The following is a 27,973-nucleotide window of genomic DNA, read 5'->3' as shown; positions in this document are numbered from 1 at the left end:
CCCCCCAAAATGGGCCCAGATGATGGTGCTTGTCTTGTGATCTGCCTGCAGCTCCCCAATGGCACAGACGGCTGCACATGAGCGTCTGGATTCCATCATTGCTGTCTCTCCTTCTGTGTTTTCGAAGCACCTGCACACTTAGCGGTTACTTTTTATTTATTTAATTTCTTCTGCACTCCGATTTGTTTTGTGGTCTCACATGTCAGGACGGCTGCAGCTGGGCCTTTCATTGTTTGGGGGGGGGGGGCGTTGGCGCCTAGTCACTCACTGTCTTCTGTCAAACAAGTCAATCGGCTCAACCAGAGGAGCTGCCCTCCGTGGCATTGCCCCCCCACCCCCCCTCCCCAAACAAGCACCCTCCTGTGGCGGACAGCCCGGGATTATAAAACAAAAAATGAATATAAAACGAGTAATTGCGTTAAGACAAGGGTGCAATTACTGAAGGGGTGAAAGAGAATGGCCACCCACCAGTGTCTCCATTCCTGTGGCTGCCTGTCCTGCCATCATTCACCCTGTCAGTCTTTTTCTTCTATTGACTGTCCATTCCATCCATCCTTCAACTCGTCTGTCTGTATGTCTGACCATCCATCCACCCGTTTTTTCTATTGACTATGCATTCCATCCATCCTTCAACCCTCCTGTCTGTCTGACCGTCCACCAACCAATCCATCTGTCTCTACCTGTCTGTCAATCCGTCCATCGCAAACCCTAGAACTGCCTCCTCTGTCCCACCTGTATGCCACATTGAGGTAAAATGAAGACATAACACTTTGAACCCAATGGTCAGTCCAAACTGTTTGTTAGAATAAACTCCCAACACCTGAGTCCAGGTTTAGGTCTTTCTATAAAGGTCACAGGCCACCACTGTCCAGATTTGGGCCCCGAGATTTGCGGAAGCATTTGATCGCTGAGCTCCATGGGTTTATGGAAGACAGAGAACAGAAATCCAGCTCTAGAAACCAAAGTGAATTTGTGAATTTCCCCCTGGGATTAATAAAGTATCTATCTATCTATCTATCTATCTATCTATCTATCTATCTATCTATCTATCTATCTATCTATCTATCTATCTATCTATCTATCTATCTATCTATCTATCTATCTATCTATCTATCTATCTATCTATCTATCTATCAAAGAACTCTGTTCCTGCTTCTAGGGTCTCAAAAAGCTATGGAGACCTGTCCCTTGGTCCTACCAGCCATCGATCATCACACCATGGTCTAGATTTGGGTACTGAATGACTAGAAGACTGTAGTGGGCTGGTGCCCTGCCCGGGGTTTGTTTCCTGCCTTGCACCCTGTGTTGGCTGGGATTGGCTCCAGCAGACCCCCCGTGACCCTGTAGTTAGGATATAGCGGGTTGGATAATGGATGGATGGGTGACTAGAAGACCTTGATCCCTAAGCTGCATAGGTTTATGAAGAACAGGGGGACAGATAACAGAACTCCACATCTAGAAGCCATAAAATTACATTCGGGCTTCTGGAGTCTACAGCGGCTATAGTAACCACAGTCATGCCACCGTTTTCTTCAGTCTAGAGTCGTCATCACAGGCAGCAGATCATCCTTACCCCAGGTGGTCCTGGATACTACAATACATCCATCCATCCATCCATTTTCCAACCCGCTGAATCTGAACACAGGTTCACGGGGGTCTGCTGGAGCCAATCCCAGCCAACACAGGGCACAAGGCAGGAACTAATCCCGAGCAGGGTGCCAACCCACCGCAGGACACACACAAACACACCCACCACACACTAGGGCCAATTTAGAATCGCCAATCCACCTAACCTGCATGTCTTTGGACTGTGGGAGGAAACCGGAGCGCCCGGAGGAAACCCACGCAAACACGGGGAGAACATGCAAACTCCACGCAGGGAGGACCCGGGAAGCCAACCCAGGTCTCCCAACTGCGAGGCAGCAGCGCTACCCACTGCACCACCGTGCCACCCCCTACTACAATACAATACAATTAATTTCTGTATAGCCCACAATCACACAAGAAGTGCCACAATGGACTTTAACAGGCCCTGCCTCTTGACAGCCCCCCAGCCTCGACTCTCTAAGAAGACAAGGAAAAACTCTTATAGAGGACAAAATACAATATAACAGTAAAATAAAAAATATTACAAGTAAAGAACCAGAACTCAACAGTCGATGATATCCCATAATATGATTTGGATTTGTTTAGACTCCTGGAGACCTCAGCCATCAAGCTGCCTCCCTCTATTGGCCATTCCACTGCTGAGTCAGCCAATCCGATGACAGGACCCCTCTACGTGATGATTCCTGCAATCCTCCATCAGGGATGACTTTACCTTAGGCAGGCAAAACAACTTGGCAGGTGGGCAGTGGGTACCAAGTGCCACATTTGAGTACCGAGAAGAGAAACAGAATAGGTGAGGAGGGTTAGTAACAAATTATAACGATCATGTTACTTATGTGGCCGGCACGATGGCACAGTGGGTAGCGCTGCTGCCTCGCAGTTAGGAGACCCAGGTTCGCTTCCCGGGTCCACCCTGCGTGGAGTTTGCATGTTCTCCCCGTGTCTGCGTGGGTTTCCTCCAACAGTCCAAAGACATTGTCCCTGGTGTGTGCTTGGTGTGTGGGTGTGTGTGACCTGCAGTGGGCTGGCACCCTGCCAGGGGTTTGTTTCCTGCCTTGTGCCCTGTGTTGGCTGGGATTGGCTCCAGCAGACCCCCGTGAACCTGTGTTCGGATTCAGCAGGTTGGAAAATGGATGGATGGATGGATGGATGTATTATCCTCTCATTTTTATTGAAATATAAATATATTTCCTATATATTACAAGTCTGCGGTGGGCTAGCACCCTTCCCAGGGTTTGGTTCCTGCCTTGCGCCCTGTGTTGGCTGGGATTGGCTCCAGCAGACCCCCGTGACACTGTAGTTAGGATATAGCGGATTGGACAATGGATGGATGTTACTTATGTTTTAGAGCTAATGACTAACAACAGAGATGTAGAGTTAATCAGCAGCTCTAGTCAGGGTGTGCTAAACTGAAGTTGTGAGTCTTCAGCCTGAGAGTGAAGGGGCACCTCTGATAGTAGCAGGCAGACCACTCTACAGTTTAGGGGGTCCTGTAACTAAAAGCTCGACCTCCTACTGTTATTTTATGAATCCTTGGAGTCGTAAGCAGACTGGCATCCCGAGATCTTAAGGTTTGGAAGTCATGATAAGTTCAGACAAGTAAGCCGGATCTCAGCCATTTAATGCTTTATATGTTTAAAGGAGGATTTTGAAATCTGCCCTAAACTTAACCGGGAGCAGGTGTAACAACTCTAGGACTGGAGTTATGTGTTCGTATTTTCTTGTTCTTGTAATAATTCTCAACTGGCGGCTGTATAAAGAACACTTTGAACATCCAGTGAACACAGCACAGCAGTAGTCAATCCTACTGGAAATAAAGGCAGGGATTAATTTCTCAGAATCCTGCTTATTTAGAAAGCGCCTGAATTTCCCAACATTTTTTTACTAAAGCCTTAAGTCCGGGCACTGACGTCTCTCTAGCGCCGTTGATTCCCTGAGCTGCATAGGTTTATGAAGAACAGGGAGACAGATAACAGAACTTCACATCTAGAAGCCATAAGATCGCACTCTGGCTTCTAGAGTCTATAGTGGCTATAGGAACCACAGTCGCGCCCCAGTTTTCTTAAGCCTAGAGTCGTCCTCACAGGCAGCAGATCATCCTCACTCCAGGTGGTCCTGGGTACTAAAGCCTTAAGTCTGGGCACTGACGTCTCTCTGAGCTGCATAGGTTTATGAAGAACAGGGAGACAGATAAAAGAACTCGACATCTAGAAGCCGTCCAACACGTTTCTGGCTTCTCGACTCAGTAGGATCTATGGAGTCGAGATCCAAGTTGTTTGGTTCAAGCACTCCCAGTTGTGTCAAGTGCAGCCGAACTGCGTCACTCCAGCTGGTCCTGGGTGCTGTGGGTTCGATTTTAGCCTTTTGACATTTCTCTCTAAAGCCTTTCTACAGAGAACAGCAGTCTAGAACCCAGAACTGTCATTCTGGAACCTAAAGCCACGCTCTTAGTTCTCCTCAACGGGATGAGTCTAGATTCAGGGTTTGTGTAAAGGCCACCATGACCCCATCGTCTCAATTCCAGTACTTATTGAGCTGCCATAGTTTTACTGGGCACAGGGCACCACATAACATGCCCCCAGTTCTAGAAGCTACTCCTCACTGGGGTCCTTGTGCAGTACATTCAGGGCTAGAAGCAGTAAGCAGTCCAGATGGCAGTCCTCTTGCTCCAGGTGGCACACAAGCCAAAGCCCCCACCTTGATGCCCACCCCTGTCAGTTCCTGCTCCCCAAAGTGCAGTGCCGCCCGGCTGAGCTGCTGATCTCACAGCATTACCTCATTGCTGGCTGCTGCCAATCCATAATGCCTCTGGGAGGCTGGCTACTGCTTTATTGGCTTTGGCTCCGATACACAGCGTTGCCCGTTCCCAGCCCTTCCCTCTTCACTTTGGGACTAATAAAGAAGATGCAGCCCCAGGCTGATGGAGCAAAGCTGCCTTTGATAGGCCTCGCCTTGCACTGGCATCCCGCGGCGGGGGGGTGAACACTGGCGACGCCATGAACGGGCTCACCTCTCGTGTGTTCACCGGGCTAAGCAGGGACCTACCTGTTCAATTCACTCACAGGGCCTTGCAGATGAGCGGCTGGGAGATGGCAGCGGCGCCCCTCTCAGATCCTGCCGTTGCCAGCGGCTTGGCGATTTGTCGCGCGCCTTTTGTCAGACGTGATTTGTCAGCGTTTTTTTTTTTCAAGAGGGCCCCCTGTTTACACGTCGCTAATTTCATTCAGATTGAAATCTTGGCCGGGCTTCACACCTCCGCGCTGTCGCTTCCGGGTGTTTCTTGGAGGTCTGAGATCTCATCCAAACCCGGCAGCTGCTTTCAAAATTTTCACGGCACTTCCATCTAAAAGAGATTAACAGGGCCGTCTGCTTAGTTTAGCGGGAGCCTTCGTGTCGAATCAGAGCTTCCTGAAAAAGACCGCCATCCAGGGTGGTGGGAGAAAAACTCGGGCAGTGCCAGTCAATAATATGCCACCACATCCGTATCATCTACACCTGCCATCCATCCATTTGTGTCACTAAACCCATTTAATACAGTTTAGAATTATGGGGGTGTCCAGAGCCTATGCCAGCAGGATTTACGAACAAGGCAGGAATACTGCCAGCAGTGGGCGCCAGTCCATCAAACCGCACTAAGCCCGCATAACCACCGTCCATCCTTGTGTTATTAAACCAGCTTATCACAGTTTCAAGGGGTCAGAGCCCTTCCATGGAGCCCTGGGCACAAGTTGGGAACAAACCTAGCAGGGGGCCATACCTGTATCGTCACTACCCACTTCTTCATTTTTTTATAAAACCCGATTAATCCAGTTCAGAGCTGAGGAGGTCTGGGTGCAAGACAGGAACCACCCCTTTAGGAATTGCCAGTCCAGCACATGGTACCAAACCCATCCCATCCGTTCATCCATCTGCTATTAAAACTGAGTTCAGAATTGCTGGGCTCTGGGGCTGTTAAAGCACACACAGCAGAGAGGGCACCATTCCATTGTAGGGCACCACTCCGGTACCATCTCCAATCAAACATCCTCTGTTGAACCCGCTTCACTCAGTTCAGAGTTAAGGGGCTCTGGGCCTTTCTTAGAAGCACAGGGCAGCGATAAGAGAACCCGTTCAGAGCTGAGTGGGTCACAACCTACCCCAGGGGGCAAGACAGGAACCAGCCCTGTAGGAAGTGCCAGCCCATCATATGGCAACAAACCAAAATCATCACCATCCATCCATTCATCCATTCATTCATACATCTGCTATCAAACCTGCTTAACTGAGTTCAGAATTGATGGGCTCTGGGGCTGTTAAAGCACACACAGCAGTTATTAACTCCTGTAGACGGCGCCATTCTATTGTAGGGCACCACTCCTGTACCATCTTCATTCAAACATCCTCTGTTAAACCTGCTTCAGAGTTGAGGGGCTCTGGAACTTTCTCAGAAGCACAGAGCAGCGATAAGAGAACCCGTTCAGAGCTGAGTGGGTCAAAGCCTACCCTAGGGGGCAAGACAGGAACCAGCCCTTTAGGAAGTGCCCGTCCATCAAATGGTAACAAACCAAAATCATCACCATCCATCCATCCATCCATCCATCCATCCATCCATCCATCCATCCATCCATCCATCCATCCATCCATCTATTCATACATCTGCTATTAAACCTACTTAACTGAGTTCCGATTTGATGGGCTCTGAGGCTGTTAAAGCACACACAGCAGTTACCAACCCTAGAGAGGGCACCATTCTGGTACCATCTCCAATCAAACATCCTCTGTTAAACCCGCTTCAATCAGTTCAGAGTTGAGGGGCTCTGGGCCTATCTGAGAAGCACAGGGCAGCGATAAGAGTCCCAGTTCAGAGCTGAGTAGGTCACAGCCTACCCCAGGGGTCAAGATAGGAACCAGCCCTTTAGGAAGTGCCAGTCCATCATATGGCAACAAGCTAAAATCATCACCATCCATCCAATCATCCATCTATTCATACATCTGCTATTAAACCTGCTTCTAAACTCAGTTTAGAATTGAGGGGTTTCTGAGCCTACTAAAGCACACACAGCAGTTACCAAACCTATAGAGGGTGTCATTCCATTGTAGGGCACCACTCCGGTACCATCTTCATTCATCCATCTGTTATTAAACCTACTTATACTGGTTTAGAATTGAGATGTCTGGACGTATCCCAGCAGCATTGGGCAGAGGGCAGCAGTAAACTCTACAGGGGGCACCAGTCCATCATAATACACCATACCTGTATCACCACCATCCACTCCTTCATTTTTATTAAATCTGCTTAATGCAGTTCAGACCTGAGGGCGTCTGGGTGCAAGACAGGAACCATCCCTTTAGGAAGTGCCAGTCCATCATATGGCACCAAGCTCATCTAATCACTCTCATCCATCCATCCATTCACCCATCTGCTATTAAACCTACTTAACTGAGTTCAGAATTGAGGGGTTTCTGAGCCTGCTAAAGCACACACAGCAGTTATTAACTCCTGTAGAGGGCGCCATTCCATTGTAGGGCACCACTCCTGTACCATCTCCATTCATCCACCTGTAATTAAACCTACTTATACTGGTATAGAATTGAGATGTCTGGACGTATCCTAGCAGCACTGGGCAAAGGGCAGCAAGAAACTCTGCAAGGGGCACCAGTCCATTCTATGGCACCGCACCCGTACCATCACCATCATCATTCATCCACCCTTGTGCTATTAAACCTGCCTAATCTAGTTAAGATTTTTAGGTAGTTAACGCCCTGGAAACAAGGTGGGAGCAAACTGTGCAAGAGGCTCCAGGCCATCATATTACACTCTGTCTGGAGTACCATGACCTGCCCTCCGTTTCATCCCTTCATCTCTCCATTACCAAACCCACTTTACCTGAGCCATTCCCCCACTTGTTATTAAGTTTACTTCGTCCAATTCAGAGTTGAATGGGATTCAGCTCATCCCAGGGTGCAATACAGGAACCAATCCTGTAGGAAGTGCAAGTCCATCTCATGCTGCCAGACTCATCTCATCGCCATCCATCCATCCATCCATCCATCCATCCATCCATCCATCCATCCATTCACCTGCTGCTCAATCTGCGTCATTCAGTTCTGAATTGGAGGGCTCTGCAGGCAGAAGTCACCAGCCCTGTAGACGGTGTCACTCCAATGGGTGGGCACCATGCCTGTGTTGTGTCCAATCCTGTATTAGTTATTAAAACTGCTTATTTCAGTTCAGAGTTGAGGGGTCTCGTGCCAAGTTTTCCAGCCCTGTAGAGGGCACCATTCTTTTGTAGGGTGCCACTTCTGTGTCATCTCCATTCCTCTATCTGTTATTAAATCTGCTTATTTCAGTTCAGAGTTGAGGGGTCTTGCACCTGTCCCAGCATCGGTGGGCACAGGGCTGGAATAAACCCATACAAGGGGGTCCTCAGTCCACCTCTGTATCATCACCATCCACCCATCTGCTTAATACAGTTCAGAGTTACTGGGGGGGGATGTCCTGAGAGCCCTGGACACAAAGTGGAAACTAACCCAACAGGGGGGTGCCAATCCATCATACATCACCAGTGTGTCTCAGCCTTTACTGTCTTGTCGCCCAGTGTTACCTTTTTAAATGTATTGATGACCCAGAAGTGAGGGAGGTTCCCCCTGACTTTAACAGCTGGGGGGTGGGGGTCACCATTCATGGCAGACACAATCAAGAACAAATATTGCATAGCACTGTTGATCACTTGTGCACCTAACAATGGCAACCCGTGACCCGCTGGAGGCTGCCCACCAACCCACAAGTGGGTTGTAAACCAAATGGTTGAGAAGTTCAGAACAACACCATACCTGCATCGTCACCAGCCATTTTTTAACTAAACCTACTTAATCCAATGTAGAGGTGAATGAGCCACAGCCTACTCCGGGGTTCATGAGAGGAACCAGCCCAGTAGGAAGTGCCAGTCTATCACGTGGCACCAGAGCCATATCATTTCCACCACCCATCCGTTCATCCATCTACTACTACGAGATAAGGGGTCCTGGGCCTATCCCATGATGCTCCTGTAGAGGGCACCATTCCCTTGTCGGGTGCCATTCCTGTGTCATCTCCAATCATCCTTCTGCCAGCTGTATAGCGTAGTAGTTAAGGTTTTGGACTTCAAACCGTGAGGTTGTGGGTTCAAATCCCAAATCCCATAAGTAAGTCACTTTACCAATGCTGTGCACCAACTGAAAAAACAAAAGAAATGGAGTCGATTTTATTTCAAAAATTGCAGGTTGTCTTTCGATAAAGCCAAATAATAAGTAATAATTATAAGTCAAGCTCAAAATGGTTCGCAGATTGGGCCCCCAGGTGCTGGACTAAACTGGCTCACTCAGGTGCTGTCCTTAATTAGACTGCTGTCCCTTGAGTGTGTACTGCTTCAGACTGTTTGGCAAACTTAAACTGAGTGGGCACGGGCACCACGGTGGTGGTTTGAGTGCCAGATCCTCCCTGTCACTGTGCAGGTCTCCTCCTGGTGCTCGGGTTTCCTTCCACTGTCCAGAGAAATGCAGGTTAGGTGAACTGGTGACGCTAATTTGGTCCCAGTGTGTGTATGTTAGTGTGCCCCCTGTCCAGGATGTGTTCCTGACCTTGCACCCTATGCTACCTGAGTTAGGCTCCAGCCCACCCCTGACCCTGGTGTAGTTTGAGCTGATTATAAAATGACATGACATGTCTGATTGGCCTGCAGTCACCTGAGAGTCCACTACTTCAAGTTTAAACCGGTTGGCAAATCAGATTCTCAGGTGATTGGTTAACATAAACAATCCTTATGATGCCAAACCGGCTTATTCCAGTCTATACCTTCAGCACAGGGTGCAAGCCAGGAGTTGCTAGTCCATCATACTACACCATACCCATATCATCACCATCCGTCCCGGCCTGTGTTATTAGACCCTCTTAATGCTGTTTAGAGTTTCAGGGACTCAGCAGCTCTGGGCCCCCCATTATGAGACACCAGGCTCATATCATTACCATCCATCTGTCTATCTCTGTTATTAAATCCACTTAATCCAGTTCAGATTTTCAGGGCACGGGGTCACAGCTTGTTCTGGTGGCAGTGGGCACAGGGCAGGTCTAATAAAGGTCTATTTAAATAGAGCTGAACTATCGTGACAGTGTGGCAGAGTCTATTTAAATAACCTCACCCTATCATCACGGTATTACAAGGTCTATTTAAATAGATCTGAACTATCATGACAGTGGAGCAGAATCTATTTAAATAACCCCGCCCATTTATCACTGTATTACAAGGTCAATTTAAATAGAGCTGCCCTATCGTGAAAGTGTGGCAGAGTCTATTTAAATAACCCTGCCCATTTATCACTATATTACAAGGTCTTCTTAAATAGAGCTGCCCTATCATGGCAGTGTAACAGAATCTATTTAAATAACCCCACCCATTTATCACTGTATTACAAGGTCAATTTAAATAGAGCTGCCCTATCGTGAAAGTGTAACAAAGTCTATTTAAATAACCCCGCCCATTTAGTACTGAATTACAAGGTCGATTTAAATAGAGCTGCCCTATCATGGCAGTGTAACAGAGTCTATTTAAATAACCCCACCCATTTATCACTGCATTACAAGGTCTTTAAATATAGCTGCCCTATCGTGAAAGTGTGGCAGAGTCTATTTAAATAACCCCGCCCATTTATTACTGTATTACAAGGCCTATTTAAATAGAGCTGCCCTATCATGACAGTGGAGCAGAGTCTAGTTAAAAGTGCTTCCCCCCCTCGGTCACAGTATTACATTACAGAGACTATTTAAATAGTTCCGCTCTGATGTAACAGTGTAACAGAGTGTAGTATTTAAATAGCCCTGCCCCGTGGTCATAGTGAAGCAGGTTCTATTCTGATAGCCTCTCCCTATCATTACAATATTAATAGTGTCAATTTGAATAGCCCCGTCCCACCACTATAGTATAGCATAGCCTATCTAAGCCCATTTCCTGTCACAGTATAGTAGGGTGTATCATTACAGTATAACAGGTTGTATTCTAATAGCCCCCATCACTACAGTCTTTTTTTAACAATTTGAATTGCCCAACCCACAGGAGGTGCCAGCCTATGTTACAAAATTCACTTGATCTTCATCCACTCCTCTGTTACTACATCTGGTTGTGAAATGCAGCTGGGCTCAGAACAGGAACCATCCAGGGGGTGCCAGTCCACACACCTGGCCAATATAAAGTCACCAGTTCACCTAAGAAATACAAGTCAGAACCTAACCAATCAGCTCAGGGTGAAAGGCAAGAATAAACCCTGCAGGGGGCACCAGTCCTGCAAATCCACAAGCTATCCATTCATCCATACTTTAATCAGCTTATTCCACTTCAGAGCCATCATGGGTGCTATAGCTTATCTCTGCTGTGTTGGGCACAAGGGAGGAATCAGTCCAGCAGGGGGTGCCATTCCTTATTCCATACCTCATATCAGATCTGCCCTATCATAACAGTGTAACGGGGTCTATTTAAATAACCCCGCCCATTCCTCATATATTATACTCGCCTAATCCAATGTCGATTGGCCTCCAGGGGGCACAAGTCCATCATATGTAAGAGTTTATGAGTTGACCGGAAACTGACCCTGAAAGTGCTTATGGGCCGTGGCTTAAAATGGACCCTGGGCCAGAAGGTCATTGGGCTGAGTCAATAAGAGAGCCGGACAAGGGTTCAACGGCCAGGAGGTGGAGATGCCCTATGCGTTTAAGTAAAGGCGCCAGGGTTAAGAAAATGGAGTACTTGGTATTAGTCTGAGCTGGGCTTATTTTTTTTTCTGTTAGGCAGGGCCTAAAGGGCCAGGTCTATGGTTTCTTTTTTTGTTCCTTTTATGTTGATACTTTGAGTCCTCGCTTGTATTGTCCCTCCTTTTGTTTATTTTTTAATTATTTTAGTGGCCTCCTTGGAGTGTTACCCATATTCAAAGAGTGCCACCCCAACAAATTCATAACCTTAGAGGGTTCCATTTCTGGCTTCCTTCAGGCCAGTGATGTGCCTTCCTGACGTCCCAAGATAGGACAGAGTGGTAGTACTGAGGGTTCTGAAGCGCCCCCCCCCCAACAGTCCTCCACAAAGTGCTGATGTTAAATCTCTGACTAGGGACAGTTAATATGGGCACATGTCACAGGTCAGGACTGCAGGAGGGTGGCCTCACCTTCAGGCATGGTGCCCGGCCGTCAACTCGCATTAGTGCTCACGCTCAGAAGGTGCTGGGACTTTGGAATGAACAAGCAGACCAAACGAAACCAGGCAGGCAGGCAGGCAGGCCTTGACAAGCAGAGAAGCGGAGAACAACAAGGTGAAGCTAATGAGCTCTTGGCGGCAATCCTCATTCTCACCTTTTAATTGCCCACCTACACTTGAAAGGTAAAAATAGAAAAGGAAAGAAGGCAAACGGGAGCTGAAATCTCCTCACATGGCTCTAGGGGGCTTCTTTCTTTCTTTCTTTCTTTCTTTCTTTCTTTCTTTCTTTCTTTCTTTCTTTCTTTCTTTCTTTCTTTCTTTCTTATTGAACCCAAGTCACTCCATTCCATCACTTGCCTATTCATCTCTGCTCTAGAAGTGTTCTATTTTGCTTCATTGCAGGATTCCTGCAGGGGGCGACACTTCCATACATCACTGCACAACTGTCATACATTTACATAGCAGGGTCTGTTGTGAATAGCCCCACATCAACTTCATCAAAGGACTCAAGTCGATGACACCTAATAATAGTAATCATTACAGTACAATTGACCCAGCCTATCCTAACAGTGTAACAGGGTCTATTTGAATAACCCCGCCCTAACATTACTGTATAATAGGTTGTATCTTATTAGCCCCTCCCCATCATTACAGTACAAGAGGTTTTATTCTAGTGGACCCCTCATCATTATAGTCTAAGAGCATCTATTTTGAATAGCCCTCCCTATCATTACCGTATAACAGGATCTGTTTAAATGTTTAAATTTTCCTGGCCTATCATAACAGCAGAGTAGAGCCTATTTAATTAGCCACGCCCATCCCACTGATATTAGACCATCACTTCACCCTGACACAGTATATCTGAGTAGCCCTGCCCTATCACTACAGTATCACAGGGGTCTATTTAAATAGACACGCCTCACCAAGATGGTGTTAGAGTCTATTTGAATAACCCCGCCCTGTTATTACAATTTGACAAGGTCTTTTTAATGCTCTCCTCCCAATCATTACAGTATAACAGGCTCTAGTAAAATAGACCCCCATGCTCCCATCACTACAGCCTAAGAGTATATATTTGAATAGCTCTGCCTGATAATTATAATATAACAGGGCCTCTTTAAATACACCCACCCTATCATAGTAGTCAAACAAAGTCTATTTGAATAACCCCGCCCTAACATTACAGTATGATAGGTTGTATTTTATTAGCCTCTCCCTATCATTACAGTATAAGAGGTTCTATCCTAGTGGACCCCTCATCATTATAGTCTAAGAGCATTTTCTTGAATAGCCCACCCTATCATTACAGTATAACAGGATCTGTTTAAATTTTCCCGGCCATTCATAACAGCAGAGTAGAGCCTATTTAATTAGCCACGCCCATCCCACTGATATTAAACCATCACTTCACTTTGACACAGTATATCTGATTAGCCCTAAACAGCCCCACGCCATGCTCACAGTATAACAGGTTTAATTTTGCTGGACCCCCCCCCCCCCCCCCACATCATAATAGTGTAACAGAGTCCATTTAAATAACCCTACCCTATTATTACTGTATTACAAGGTCTATTTAAATAGAGCTGCCGTATCCTGACAGTGTAGCAGAGTCTATTTAAATAACCCCGCCCATTCATTAATGTATTACTAGGTCTATTTAAATAACCCCACCCTTTTATCACTGTATTGCAATGTCTATTTAAATAGAGCTGCCCTATCTTGATAGTGTAGCAGAGTCTAATTAAATGGGTGTACCCCCCCTGGTCACAGTATTACATTACAGAGACTATTTAAATAGTTCCACCCTGACATAACAGTGTAACAGAGTGTATTTAAATAGCCATGCCCCGTGGTCATAGTGAAGCAGGTTCTATTTTGATAGCTTCTTCCTATCATTACAATATTAATAGTGTCAATTTGAATAGCCCCGCCCTATCACTATGGTATAGCATAGCCTACTTAAACTGTCGCATTATAGTAGGGTGTATTTAAATAGACCATCCTGGTCATCTATTGGAATTGCTCAACCCCAGAATATGACGGGACCTGTTTGAATAGACCCACCTTATTGTAACAGTATTAACAAGTCTGTGCATATACTGTAGGTAGATCCTCACCATTATAGTAAAATGGGGTCTGTTTGAATAACCCCGCCTCATCCTTATAGTATCACAGGGTCTAGTTCAATAGCCTCTCTTTATCGTTACCTCATTACAGGGTCTATTTAGATAGCCCTGCCACCATCATTAAAATCTAACAGGATCTAATTAAAAATGAACAATAATAATTATGTTTAATTAAATATGATAAAAAATAAGAGAGTTTAACAGGGCCAAATTAAATCAACCCCACCCGATCATTACTATTTAGCAAGGTCTATTTAGATAGCCCCACCCCCTATTATAATTGGCCCGATTGGTGTACCTCTGTTGGTCAGGTGGTCATGTCTTCTATTACATTATGTGGCATTCTTTGATATCTTCCTCTAGCATTGACATATAATATATTAGAACAGCCCCTCCCCTTTACATCATTACTGAGTCTATTTAAATAGCCCCGCCCCTTACTATAATTGGCCCAATTGGTGTACCTCAGTTGGTCAGGTAGTCATGCCTTCTATTACATTACGTGACATTCTTTGATATCTTCCTCTAATATTTACATTATAATATATTAGAATAGCCCCTCCCCTTTTGTGTCATTATGGAGTCTATTTTGATAGCTCCGCCTACTACTATAATTGGCCCGATTGGTGTACCTCAGATGGTCAGATACTCACGTCTTCTATTACATTATGTGACATTCTCTGATATCTTACTCTAACATTTGTATTATAATAGAATAGCCCCTCCCCTTTTACATCATTACTGAGTATTTAAATAGCCCCGCCCCTTACTATAATTGGCCCAATTGGTGTACCTCAGTTGGTCAGGTGGTCACGTCTTCTATTACATTACATGACATTCTCTGATATCATCCTCTAACATTAACATTATAATATATTAGAATAGCCCCTCCCCTTTTGTGTCATTATGGAGTCTATTTTGATAGCTCCGCCTCCTACTATAATTGGCCCAGTTGGTGTACCTCAGTTGGTCAGGTGGTCAAGTCTTCTATTACATTATGTGACATTCTCTGATATCTTACTCTAACATTTGTATTATAATAGAATAGCCCCTCCCCTTTTACATCATTACTGACTCTATTTAAATAGCCCCACTCCCTACTATAATTGGCCCGATTGGTGTACCTCAGATGGTCAGATACTCACGTCTTCTATTACATTATGTGACATTCTCTGATATCTTACTCTAACATTTGTATTATAATAGAATAGCCCCTCCCCTTTTACATCATTACTGATTATTTAAATAGCCCCGCCCCTTACTATAATTGGCCCAATTGGTGTACCTCAATTGGTCAGGTGGTCACGTCTTCTATTACATTACATGACATTCTCTGATATCATCCTCTAACATTAACATTATAATATATTAGAATAGCCCCTCCCCTTTTGTGTCATTATGGAGTCTATTTTGATAGCTCCGCCTCCTACTATAATTGGCCCAGTTGGTGTACCTCAGTTGGTCAGGTGGTCAAGTCTTCTATTACATTATGTGACATTCTCTGATATCTTCCTCTAACACTGACATTATAATATATTAGAATAGCCCCTCCCCCTTTACATCATCTATTTAAATAGCTCCACCCCACACTGTTGTGGCCTAATTGCTGTGCTGCCCTCACTCTGTCCTGACACTTTCCAAAGGCCCACCGGTCCCAGTTTATGTTCTCTTTGCCTCTCGTCTCTCATCACATGCACATGACTCCCCCCGTGTCTTCTGTTACTGTCACATCTTCCATATTCGATCAATTTTAATTCTGTTTTCTATGATGGATGGTTTCCATATTTGAGAGAAGTCAATACGGCCTTTCTATTGCTGTTTTACATGTGGGTGCCCTGGAGCTGCAGAGTTTTGAGAGCAGGCGAGTGGTCATGCATGGTTAGGGCGGTTTGCAGTTCTCAGTTGGGCTACTGTGGGTGATTATACCCCATGACAGACGGGCACCCTGTGCCCTTAAAATGGATGAGAAGAGTAGAATATTTGTGAATGTTTTGTATGTGTAAATGTTTCTTCAGGAGAGTGCTATGCAATGATAATGCATGAACTAGACATTGTTATATAGCGCCTTTCCAATATTTTACTTCATCCATTGCTGCCAGTGATCTCCCAAATGGAGCTTACACAGGTTAAGTGATTCAGTGGTGGCCAACTGACCCCAACAGGAGTATCAGCCCCCTAATGGCCTGTGAGCTTCAGAATCTGCAGATCTTAATTGGATGGGAGGCCAAGTATCAGGGGTCCTCAGAGGGGCTGCTGCTGCGCTCTTGTCCGTCTTCTCCTCCTCCTCCTCCTCCTGCCTGCACTTCACACAGGACACCAGACCCTCATTACTGGCCATTTCCTCTGTTTACGGTCAGTCACAGCCTGCTGCAAATTGCACGTTAGAGTTACGATTGAACCCGGCTCTGCTGACTCAGCACGACATTTACGGGCTGCACCTCCGTGGCACCAGCCAGCCAGCACCTCGGGGACTCGGAAAGGAAAAACAACTCCAGAATGCCATTGAAAATCCCCCGAGTTATTTGAAGATGATGCCTGTGCAGCTACAATAGCAACAGGCGCTGCCGCCCAGATGAAAAGAGACAAGTCGAGACCTCAGCCGGCGTGCGCGCTGACACTCGGTGAGCCCCTCGGCGCTGCTGCTGCTCCTGTCATCGTCTGCCTGTCATCCCCTCCTCTCTCGCAGCTCCCATCAACAGCTTAACAGCCTGCAGGAGAGCAGCCAGGGCTGAGCAAAGGAAGAGTTGTGATGGGAAAGAAACTGGGGGTGGGGGGGGTTAGTTTACCTTTTATAGCGCCTTTCACACGGTGTCATTTGAGGAAGGAGTAAAGCGCACAGTGTAACAACACACTCTCCGAGGATGACATAGGGGTGGACTTGGTACTGCTGGGACAGGTGGCAGCCCCCCCGCAGCCTAAACTGGTCCCTTTACACATCCATGAGTCGATTGACCCTCTGTAATATCATAGGCCGCACATCTAAAACACGTTCTGATTGGGCTGATGCTTTTATCCAAGATGACAAAGTTGGAAATCCAGCTGCTTCCTGCAAGTCTGTGACGTGACTTGCTGAGGGTCACAGAGTGTCACTAGTGGGATTTGAACCCACAATCTCTGGGTTTGAAGGCCAAAGTCTTAACTGCTATACTATAGATAGATATAAAAGGCACTCTATCATAGATGCATAAGGCACTATATCAATGATTACATCTCCTTTTCTCAAATTGGAGCCCAGACAGGTGAAGTGAACTGCTCAGGGTCACACAGTGTCACTAGTGGGATTTGAACCCACAGTCTCCGGGTATGAAGGCCAAAGTCTTAACTCCTGTACCACAAAGGCCCTCTATCATAGATGCATAAGGCACTATATCAAAGATCCCATTTTCTTTTCTCTAACTGGGGCACAGGCAGGTGAAGTGAGTTGCTCAGGGTCACTCAGTGTCAGCAGTGGGATTTGAGACCACAATCTCAAAGTCTGGTGTCCAAACCATTAACTTACTACACCACACTGCCTCTACCACAAGTAGATGTGAAAAGCACTATATAAATGATAACTGGATGGTTACTTTTCTTTTTTTTATTTTCCCAATTGGAGCACAGGCAGATGACGTGACTTGCTCAGGGTGACACAGTGGTGGGATTTGAACCCAAAATCTCCAGGTTTGAAGGCCAACGTCTTAACTCCTATACCACAGATAGATATAGAAGGCCATCTGTCATAGATGCATAAGGCGCTATATCAATGATTAAATCTCCTTTTCTGTAATTGGAGTCCAGACAGGTGAAGTGACTTGGTCGGGGTCACACAGTGTCAGTAAATCCCATACCAAACTGCCTATACCACAGATAGGTATAAAAGGCACTCTGTCATAGATGCATAAGGCACTCTATCAATGCTTAAATCTCCTTTTCTGTAATTGGAGTCCAGACAGGTGAAGTGACTTGGTCGGGGTCACACAGTGTCAGTAAATCCCATACCAAACTGCCTATACCACAGATAGGTATAAAAGGCACTCTGTCATAGATGCATAAGACACTCTATCAATGATTAAATCTCCTTTTCTGTAATTGGAGTCCAGACAGGTGAAGTGACTTGGTCGGGGTCACACAGTGTCAGTAAATCCCATACCAAACTGCCTATACCACAGAAAGGTATAAAAGGCACTCTGTCATAGATGCATAAGGCGCTCTATCAATGATTAGATCTCTTTTTCTCAAAATTGGAGCTCAGGTAGGTGAAGTAAGCTGCTCGGGGTCACACAGGTGTCAGTGGTGGGATTTGAATCCACAATTTCAAGAATCGAAGTCCAATATCTTAACCAGTACTCCCTGTTAAGAAAGGCACTATATAAATATAATCAACCCCATTGGCATCATACCCTTAACTGTGAGGACCTGGGCGAGCCCCCCAACAGGTCGCTGCTGACACAAGGGGTGTACATTGTGGATGGGCGGAAGGGACACTGGAGGACTTCAAAGAATGTTTGGGTTGAGAGCTGGGTCACCTTATTTAATCCTAAATAATGATTAAAGAAAGAGTATGCAACAGAAATTAAAGGCGGCCTTCCCGGCTTCGGGGTCTAACAGTTTGGTAGAGCGGGTCTTGACCTGGGTGGTCCAGATTGAGATGCCTCTCTTTCTCCCTCTCTCTCTCTCTCTCTCTCTCTGGGGCTTTTATAAGGATCTGACCAGAAGGGGTGATAGTCATTTGCCCTCACTGGACGTCTTCTTGCTCCGGCAGTTAGTGAAAGCCCCCCACGCCCATCCCCTCGCTTACCTCAGATGATCCCAGAATATCATTCTCTGATGAGTGACGACGTGTAAAGCACCTTAGCAGTCATTTCAAGACATTGACCTCTTCCTGTTAAACCGACCAGTGCTGACATTGGACAAATAAGGGGGAAAAAACAATTGGGAAGTCAGGAAGGTGTGAAAGGCACTATATAACACACATCGAGACACTCTGGTTGTGCTTATAAAGCCTCTTGGGAAATTGTTCACTGGGACATATACTCCATAATATGACACGCTGCACCGCTAGTACACTTCATCAAAGTAAAGACACTATATTAAGTCAACAGGGAGACTCTTCTGTTTTTACCATTGGCTCACCTAACTTGCCAGTACTGACTTTGTGGAAAGCATTATGGGATGCTGTGGATTATGGAAAGGCACTATATAAAGTCAGTCATTCTCTCCCACCATTGAATGCTCCAGTGCTGACATTGCAAGTGTACACATCTGAAGTACCCTGAGAAGAGGCCCACTCTGAAAGGCGCTATATAACATTTCAAAATCACCGCTTCACTCCTGCTGTCACTCCTCTAACCCTTAAACATTCCTGTTGTCACACAATAGCATTACAGTGGACTATTACAGTCCCGTCGGAGGGTGTTGGTGATGAAAGGCGCTATATCATCAAATGCGGCTGTCCCCCTTCTGCCTCGTCAGCCCTCCTCCACAGTCCTGGCCACGTGCCCGCCCGCCCGCCCACAGGGCAGGGAGAGGTCTGGCGTGACCCCGCTGAGCTGTTCGGCCTGCTCGGTCCTGATGGCTACCCAAGCGTGTCACTTCAGAGTCTGCCCCGGAGCTCATTGCAGTTAATCACCGCCGAGGACGCCATGGTGCTTACATAATTCCAGGTTTTTCCGGCGCATGCCGGCCTTTGGGGAGCCGAGGCGTCACGGAGACCTTGTTGTTTACAAGGTCTTCTTTGCACGTTTCCCCCCACTGACGGTGGCTGTGACTTCCCTGAGAGCCGAGTATTTTTAGACCTTGTGACACACACACACACACATGTAATTGACGCGCTCGGCTGCTGGATCAGAGCTCGGCCGCATGACAACCTAAGCAACTCCCTGTGAGAGTCTGCTGGGAAATGAAGAGCCCGGGTCAGAAGGGGTAGCACTTTTTGGGGGGGCTTCTGTGGCCCCCTGTGATCATTCACATGTACATGGCAACTAGGGGGCCACCTTAACTACTGATTTGATCTGGTAACCTGAAGGAAAGGGTTAAGTCTGTAATTAAAGTCATTGGTGACACGCTTAACACATTCGGTGGCCTGTCACTTCACAAACTGACCTGAAGGGGACGTCTGGCCATTTCCAGACCACCAATCATGACTTGTTCTGACCTGGCATCGTCCCCCCACCCCCAAAGGGGTTTATGGAGGATTGGTGTGACCAATTGTGCCCTCTGATGGATGGTCGTCCCGTCCAGTGTTGGTTCCTGCCTTGAGCCCAGTGTTGGTGGGCTGGCCTCTTGTGACTTTCCCAGTTGGGAAATGGCTGGATGGATTTTCAGGCGGATCTGATGGTCCCAAAACCTTATGAGCAGCCCACTTATGTTATGTAGTGCCATTCCACAGAGGTTTGCACCGGCCCAAATCACCTTACAGGTGTGGTATTTGGTTGTTGTGGGCATCAAACAGGTGTTTTACTTTAAGATAGCATAGCCACTAGAGGGCACACTTTTAATGAGATTTTATGTTGGCCCAGTTTGAGAGGGTCTGGTGATGGACTGGCACCAGTGTCGGTTTGGGTGGGCTTTACCTTCACCCCCACCCCTTACCCAGGATTAACCAGGGCCATTTTGCAGTTTTCCCAATATCCATCAATCCATCCATCTGTTTTCAAACCTGCTTATCCTTAGCAGGGTCATGGGGAAGCTGGTGCCCACCTCACCAAGCAAGGGGCACACAGGTGCTTTATAGCAAGATGGCATAGCCACTAGATGGCACACTTTTAATGAGATTTTATGTTGGCCCAGTTTGGGAGGGTCTGGTGATGGATTGGCACCAGGGTGGGCTTTGGGTGGCATTTACCCCCCCAGGATTAACTATTTTCAAACCTGCTTATTCTTAGCAGGGTCTTGGTGGTAACGAGCCCTGGAGGGGGCTTCAGTCACAATTATTTGAAAGTGACACTGCTCACTTCTAAAACGGCCTGATTCTGCAGACGTCCCCTGGTGGTCTCGTCAGTAGCATCTGCACGCTCCTGCCCGTCGGGTAACTGCTTATCCTACAGTTATTTTTGTGTTAACGCTGTCCACCCAGGGCCCTTGAACCCGAGCCTGCAGGCAGTGGAGACCACCACACCCCCCACCCCCGCCCACATCTAGACTATTTACTCTCAGCTGTTGGTGGTCTCGGGGTTCAAATCCCGTGTAAGGTTTGCATGTTCTCTCATCCAAAGAGGGTGCCCACTAACTAACTGGCATCACCGCCAGCGCTGGCTTCCCACCTTGAGCCCAAGGGTTACCTGAATAGGCCGGCCTCTTGGGCTCTGAAAATGGGAAATGTCCAGTGTCTCAGGAATCAGGAAGAAAAGATGACAAGTGGCAGGATGGGGCACTCAAAGGGGGCACCAACGCTTGTCTTGACTCCTTATTACCTGCTGCATGCGGCGTTCCCCAGAAACAAAGCACTTGAACGGCAGCTTCTGTCGTCGCCCTGCCAAATCCTGCAAGAAGAAGAAACAGAAACGGCGGCAGAGATGAGTGGCAGAGGAGCCGCTTGTCACATCAGCGCCGTTCTTCAGTGCGTTTTTAGGCCCTGAAAACAAAAGCGCTAATTGTGAATGCACGCTAGCACATCGCTCCTCCAAAAAAAAAATCAGCAGGAGAGTTTTAGCCTGTCGGAACGCTGATGGGATTTCAGAGAGGGCTGCCAAAAATCTATCAAGAGAGCAAGAAAAACAAAACGAAGAAAGAGCTGACGAGGGATGGGAGACACCCTGGCGTCTCTTCCCATGCCGCCCCATGTCACTCTGCTTGCCGTGGCCCGTGCCAGGCGAGTTATGTGATTTTCAGGAGACGTGAGCCGCGTTCCTTCATATAGCACCTTTCACAGGGAGATGGAGAACATCTCCACAGCATTGTTAACCAGGCAAGAAAGCATTCAAGGCTGTTGTGCCATTCCAACACAGGGCGCCCTCGTGGCCACACATTAACAAACAGAAACCGACATGTGTCTGAAAAATGGGGGAAATAAATGGGAAAAACAGGGAAATCTAAATGTAAAAAATATCGGGGAACATAGGGAATATAGCGCCTTGACAGGTCAGTGTGTGTCTCTGCAGAGGTGAAGATACTCGCTCGGGGTCCCACAGGGAATGGGCAATACAGACTGAGCGAGCATCATGCAGAGCCCCTTCATATCGCTGCCATCTGACAGACAGAGAGCCCGTTTTGGGGGGGGGGGGGGTGAGCAGGTGGGGACTGGGTCTGAATTTGAATAAACCCCGGTTCCTGCAGCACTGACCACTCTCCGACTGAAATCTGCACTATATTTACGTGTACATACAGTACATATGTATATAGAAGATACACGGATGTGTCCCCTTCAGGAATGTGTGCCACTGGTGGTGGATTGCAGGGTGAGTGAAGATGAGGAGGGATGCCCCGGGGCAGGTCCGAAGGCACATCCATTCTGAAGAGCTGCAGTAGCCCTCGCCTGGCAGAGCAGCCTCTGGTTCTTCACAACCTGAGCCTGCAGAGCCGTCAACTCCTCCGAAAATGTGGCAACCATCATGATGAGGACAATTCGGGTTAGTGCTATATAAATAAATATATCAGAAAATTAATAATAATCTTCTTCTTCATCATCATCTTTCAGGTGCTTCTGTCAGGGGTCGCCACAACCAATCATCTTGTTCCACCTCTTCCAGTCTTCTGCATCTCGCTCTGTTACCCCATCACCTGCATGTCTCTCTCACCACATCCATATAATAATTATAATGATAATAATAATGATAATAATCATCATCATCATCATTATTATTATTATCTTTCTCGCACCACTTCCATATAATGATTACAATAATAATGATAATAATAATAATCATTATTTTTATTATTCTCTCACCTCATCCATATAATAATTATAATGATAATAATGATGATAATAATCATCATCATCATCATTATTATTATTATTATTATTATTATTATGATTATTATTATTCTCTCACCACTTCCATGTAATGATTACAATAATAATGATAATAATAATAATAATTAATATTATTATTACTATTATTATTATTCTCTCACCACATCCATATAATAATGATAATAATAATAATTATTATTATTATTTTTATTATCTCACCATATCCATATAATAATTATAATAATAATGATAATAATCATCATCATCATTATTATTATTATTACTACTATTATTATTAATTGCTATGTTCACCTTTCCCAGTGGTAAATCCTGCCGACTACGCTACTGTAAAGGTAAATGAGAACACTCTCAGGCGATCCCCATATACTGTATTACAGAGTAAAAACAATCAGCACAATTTAACGTGTGGCGTGAGAAGCGTCTTCACAGACGCATGTCTAATATTCAACTGGAGAAAGATGGTGGCGGTGCCAGTGTTGAAGGCAGTGAAGTAGAAGGTGTGGGCTCAGGAGCCCCACAACTGGAATTGATCTACAAGTGATATGCCCTTTGATTTGCTCACTTCCAGATCTGCAAAGAGAAGGAGAGCAGAAGCGGCCACCCTTGGCTTTGATGACTTTGTCTCCCGGGCACACGGGTGTGACTCCATTTGCATATACAATCTACAGTAATACGGTAATGTGACACACACAAGTGTAGGTAGCACCTCATGGCCTCTGAATGAAGGAGAACAGTAGAAGTTGGGCACACTCAGTGTTGCCACGGTGGTACCCCAGATTTTCACCCTTACTCTCTTTCTTTTGGCTTTCCATGGCGTAGTCGACAAGATCCTGGGTGAAAATGGCAGAACCCGGGAATCTAATGGAGGTCTTGCAAAGTATGGGGGAATATCTGACCACGTGATTCATGCATGTGGGAACCAAAGACCAGCCCATCTGGTCCGATCCCACAGAAGCACAGATTACTGACAGATGTAATGTTGTGTCCGAGTTCAGGGTGCATCACAGCTTGTTGGGTAGGCAGAGACGGCTCAGAGTGCCCATGCTGACCCCCATCCACCGCAGGTGGACACAATAACACCAGAACTGGACCATGGAGCAGTGGAGGAGGGCGGCCTGGTCTGCTGAATCACGTTTTCTTTTAGATCATGCGGGCGGCCGGGTGCGTGTGCCTCGTTTACCTGTTGAAGAGATGGCAGCAGGATGCACTCTGGGAAATAAGGCAAGTCAGCAGAGGCAGCGTGCTGCTCTGGGCAACATTCTGCTGGGAATAGTTGCAGCATTCAGGTGGGTGTCACTGAACGAGCAGGGGTGGGCTTCCTGTAATACCAGACCCGTGAGTACTTAGGGTGCCCCCCACATTGCATCCAGGGAGTTCTTCCGGCTCAGGCGGAAAATACCGGTGTACAGTATATGAACCTGAAGTTGTGTTGAGCTATCTGTGGCTGGGGTTTGGGGGCTTGCTACTAGAATGGGGTCACTCTCTATATATCCATCTATCCAACCCACTATATCCTAACTACAAGGTCACAGGGGTCTGCCGGAGCCAATTCCAGCCAACACAGGGCACAATGCAGGGTTACAAATCCTGGGCAGGGCGCCAGTCCATTGCGGGGCACACAAACCAAGCACACATTAGGGACAATTTAGGATCGCCAATGCACCTAACCTGCATGTCTTTGGACTGGGGGGGGGGGGGGGGGGGGGGGACACGGGGAGAACATGCAAACTCCACTTGGGGAGGACCCAGGAAGCAAACTGAGGTCTCCTTACTGTGAGGCAACAGCGCCACTGTGCCACCCTCTTGTGTTTTTATTTTATTTATTTATTTATTTATTTTTATTGCTATCTCCTGCTGCATTAAATAGGATGCCATTTTGGCACCCCAACTGTTTGATAACTATATTTGTCTCTTATTACAATTTATATAAATAAATATGGTGATGAAGACATCCTGCAGAGGGCTGGAGCACATCCAGAGATCCTTTCTCGTGGCCCCCTAAAACACACGGAGCTCTGATCTCTTTCTCAAAAGCGTCAGACGTTACTCCTTAACAACCTCTAGATGATAATGTCTGCTGAACAAACAGGTATTGCTAGCTAAGTGGAGGCGAGGTGCGCTCCAACAGATGGCGTGGCGAGAAGTAGAGCGACTCGAACAGAGGCTGGCCCCGCCCCTCCCCTCGGCCTATAGCCTCTGTCTCGGATTTGCACAGATAAATCGGTACCGCATGCAAACTATGATACTAAGCGCGATGAGAGAACCGGAATGTTCAAGCAAATTCTAGAAAAATAAAAAAAAAACGCTAAGTAGTTCTCTTATGAAAAGCAGACAGACACACAAAGGGACGTTGCATTATATGTATATATATATATATATTTGCAGTTGGAGATCCACGAAGGGAGAAAAAACGAATCACGTATCATAAAATAGTTTTATTCCTGAGCTTTCAAACCCTATCAGGGGTCTTAATCAGAGGATAATGCTTAGACTTACAAGAATCAAAGGCAATATATAGCAACACATTCAGTATGGGGGGGGGGGGTGGAGGTATATATATATATATATATATATATATATATATATATATATATATATATATATATATACTAGCTGTCCCTCGTGGTTCCACTCACGCAGCTGTAAATCAAGACAAACTTTAAAAAATGAAATGTAATTCTGGCCTAGCGAAATGAAGATGCGCTCCAACACATGGCGTGGCAAGAGGTAGAGTGAATCTAACGGAGGCCGGCGCGTGAATGGGGAGGGCCACACCCACATCCCCCTCCCCTCGGCCCGTTGCGTCACTCATATTGTAAGAAGACGCTATACAGCGCCTGACCCGACACAGACTGGACACAGGAGGCACATGTAAAACAAACAAATACTTTTTATTTTCTTCGTCTGTGGGCGCACGTCTTCCCCGTGACCCACAGATCATACACAGTCCCAAATAAAGCACATCAAGTGCACTCTTCCCAGGCAACCTTGTCCTCCTCCATCCAACTCTGACCGCTGAGTGGTGGTCGCCTGGCCCTTTTATAGTCCACCAGGTGTTTGATCGCCGAGTTCCGGGTGTGATGAATCTGATGCCCACACGGGCTCAGGAGTCCCAAACACAGCACTCCCTGGCGATGCCTGTGAGACCCAACAGGGCTGCACCCAACTCCAATTCCCAGGGAGCCCTGCGGTAACCCGAGGCACCGTTCCTCCCCAGGGGGGGCGGTCATCTAGCGTCCAGGGGGAAGTATTGCAGTGTCCAGGGCTGCTTCCCCTGAATATAGTGTGCAGGGGGGTCCCGGCTGGGCATGGACCCCAGCCACCTGCCACAATATATAGATATAGATATAGCTATATATACATACATATACATCCATCCATTATCTAACCCGCTTTATCCTAACACAGGGTCACAGGGGTCTGCTGGAGCCAATCCCAGCCAGCACAGGAACAGGGCGCCAGCCCACCACAGGGCACACACACACACACCCAAGCACACACTAGGGACAATTTAGAATAGCCAATGTACCTAACCTGCATGTCTTTGGACACGGGGAGAACATGCAGACTCAAACCCAGGTCTCCTTACTGCTAGGCAGCAGCGCTACCCACTGCGCCACCGTGCCACCCGTATATATATCATACGTATACTGTCACAGATGGCCAGGGTTCTTGTCTGGCTGGGAGACTTCTTCATTCTAGGACTGGGGGAGCAAGCCTGGTCAGAGCAGTACCTCCCCTGGAACACTAGATAGATAGATAGATAGATAGATAGATAGATAGATAGATAGATAGATAGATAGATAGATAGATAGATAGATAGATACTTTATTAATCGGCAGCCCCTCTGGGTTGCATTGGGGCCACGGGCGTGGGATTTTGGAACTCAAGCCTGTTGGAGAGCGTGGCCACCAACAGGGGGCGTTGCAGTGGCTCCTGAGCCCATGTGGGCAGTCCTGCCACCACACCTGGAAGTGCAGCCAGAAATGGGTCATCAAATTCCTGGAGTACTTCTGGGTGGGCTATAAAAGGAGCCAGCAGCCACCACTCCAGGTGCCAGGGTCGGGAGGAGAGGGACTAAGCTTGTCGGAGAGGAGTGGAGGAGAAAAAGGAAAGTATTGTGTGCAGTGGTGCTTTGGAGTGTGTTGTGTGCCTGTGGGAACAGGGAAGGCGGAGAACACTTTATTTTAGTAGGGCACAAACAGGAACAAACCCCGGGCAGGGCACACACACCCACCCACCAAGCACAATTTTAAGATCGCCAATGCACCTAACCTGCATGTCTTTGGACTGTGGGAGGAAACCCACGCAGACACGGGGAGAACAGGCAAACTCCACGCAGGGAGGAAGCGAACCCAGACGGGTCTCCTTATTGCAAGGCAGCAGTGCTACCCACTGTGCCACCATGCCGCCCTATGCACAATCCACAGTTTTTTATTTGATTATTTGATTTATTGAAGGAAAAGAAGTTTGCCAACACCAATGTCACAATGCAGCACCTGTCATTCATGTCAGGTGAAATGTGGATGTCACTAAGTCTTCTGCTGTGGTAGCCCACAATGACACAAGGGGCACGTGGATCGCACGCATTGGGCATTGTCATTCTACCCTCTCATGCTCAAGAAAAAAAAAAAAATGATAAGAAACGCGGGCAAGGTGGTCAAACCCCCTTGGCAAATCCAGTGCGTTAGGGATGGAGTTCAATGACCCACCATCATTATAAACAATAGCAACTCCCGACCCACCGGTGGCAGCACATGACCCACTTCCAGTGGTTGAGAAGCCCTTGATTATGTCCACATCTGTTAAAAAAAAAAGAATACAAAGTGGGGTGCACTTTCTTTTTCAGAGAACCGTATGCATTGTGGCAGGAATGACAGGTCTTGAAATACAAGTTGTGGGTGCCAACCTGGGTCATCCCATTTAATTTAATGAAAAGTTCATCCAAAAACAAAGCACTTTGTGGCTAAGACGTCTCACTGGAGAAGGCAGTGTTAGTGACAGCGCCCCCTCTGGTCCTGGGGGAGTTATTACATACTGATCCCATGCCAGCGTGACGATACTCACTTCAGTCAGATCACAGTGTGCCCCCGTCGAGTGCTGATCACCTTCACCCCGAGATCAACCACTGT

This window comes from Erpetoichthys calabaricus, chromosome 4, assembly GCF_900747795.2.
Source record: "Erpetoichthys calabaricus chromosome 4, fErpCal1.3, whole genome shotgun sequence".
Classification (NCBI taxonomy): domain Eukaryota; kingdom Metazoa; phylum Chordata; class Cladistia; order Polypteriformes; family Polypteridae; genus Erpetoichthys; species Erpetoichthys calabaricus.
The sequence above is the reverse complement of the archived record's forward strand: the minus strand, read 5'-3'. Positions refer to the sequence as shown.